We start from the raw sequence: 2,070 nt of genomic DNA on the forward strand, positions 1-2,070 counted from the left end.
GCATGATGGAACTAATGGACTCTAAAGGGATTTCTGATGATTATGACAATGTTTCATTTGTAAGTAGTGGAATATTGTGGAAGAATCAGTCAAAAGTGAAGGGTTTAAAAATAAAAATGACAAGTAGGTACTCAACACTCTCAGTAAGAGGTACCCCCACCTGCAGTTTAGTCTTCACAGTAAAATTCATATTGGTTTCCAAAATTATGAATCTGAAAATTTTAATCTGTGGCATTGTTATCAGATGATGCTAATGGAGTCAGTGGTGATCTGTATTCAAACCATGAAAAAGATACACTTCCACAACACTAATGTAGTCTCAGACAAATAAATCTGATAACTTTTATGCAAACCCAGATTTGTTTCTCCAGTTTAAGAGTTACTGATTATGTAAAGGAATATGATATGCATCATTGTATCTGACCAGTGGACCAGTTCAAGGGTTTCAATAATTTCTGCCCTCGTCAGTAGTTCTGAAACTATCTGGTGTGACAAACAACATGTCTTTCATTTTTCTGAAGTTTGATAGTGAGATGTTTTGTGAAACGTGTTAGCTGATATCTGCAAAATCCAATTATAGTTAGTAGTTTACTTGCAGGGAAGACTATGAACACTGTGGTCATCTGTCCCAAGATGAGTATACACCTGAGAAGGATCTAGAGCTGCAGATTTGACAAAAACAATGAATACAGCATAGCTAAGGAGTAAATCCTGTGTTATGACTTAAAGAACTGGAAACTCCGAAAGGCAGTAGCTCACATTAGCAGTCATATTAAGGTAACCTTCTAAACAGCTACTGAATCAAGACAGAAATCTGTTTACTTTTAGGACTATAAGGGGGAACATACACAGATTTCCAAAAATAGTTCTTTAAATCAGATCAACTAGACTAGTGTCCTATATATTTGTCCTTTTTCTTTGTGTAAATATTTTTATAAAATATTACCACCATTCAGTATTTCTGGCAGTGTATTTATGTATTATTGTATTATACATATATTTAGTTGTCTATTATTTGTATTTGAATGAATTATCTTTTCTAAATATTTTTACATGTTCATCTATCCATCTATTTATCTCTCCATCTACCTCTCTATCTATCCATGTGCGTGTGTGTGTGTGTGTGTGTGTGTGTGTGTGTGTGTGTGTGTGTGTGTGTGTGTGTGTGTGTGTGAGTGTATGAGTGTATATTTATTGTACCATATTGTATGTGGAGAATGGGATATACAGGTTAAAGTGTGCCTTGTGTCTGTAATGTAGCAGTTGCCTGGAAGTGAACAGACTCCATTTCTAACTATCCATCTATAAGAAAACATTCAACAAGCTAGATCCTGATTCATGGAACAGTTTAACTACACAGACTACAGCAATTAGCAATATGTCAGTGTTTAATAAGAAACTGAAATTGTGACATCAGTGTGCTTGCTTTAGTGATGCTGGTCGGTATAGCATAGTTAACTTCATGCTTTCCTGAACTCTTCTAAGGCTATTACCAAACATGTCAGTGAGCTTTAACTAACAGATTTTCATACTTAGCAGTATTTGTTGTGAAGTAGTTGATTATTGTATATTACATTGGACTTCTAACTTGGCATCCGCGGTGGTGCAGCTGTAGCGTTGTTGCCTCACAGCAAGAGGTTCTCCCGTTCAATTCTCGGCTGGAGTACGGGGAGTGCCTTCTGTGTGGAGTCTGCATGTCCTCCCCGCGGGTCGAGTGGCGTTCCGAAAGACATGCGTGAATGACCGTGCCTTCTTTGAAGGTTGGGCATTGAGCTGGCAACTCGGCACCATGAAAATCTACTGCCAATCATTAGCGGAGTTCCACTGTGGCGACCCCTAACCGGGAAAAGCCGAAAAACAAACAACATTGGACTTCTAACTTACTGCTGTTCTATCATAATATGGCATGATTACTGTTGTACTATAAGTTTGTTATGATTATTGTCATTGCAATCATTTCTATTGCTTCTTATAACCATCACTGATACACAGATGTCTTAGGCCCAGGTAATGACTGAAAAGGGTCCTGTACCAGTCCAACACCCGATTAACAAACAATAAATAATCAGT

The sequence above is a fragment of the Protopterus annectens genome, chromosome 4.part1, assembly GCF_019279795.1.
Source record: "Protopterus annectens isolate FY-2018-M chromosome 4.part1, PAN1.0, whole genome shotgun sequence".
In the NCBI taxonomy this organism is placed as follows: domain Eukaryota; kingdom Metazoa; phylum Chordata; order Ceratodontiformes; family Protopteridae; genus Protopterus; species Protopterus annectens.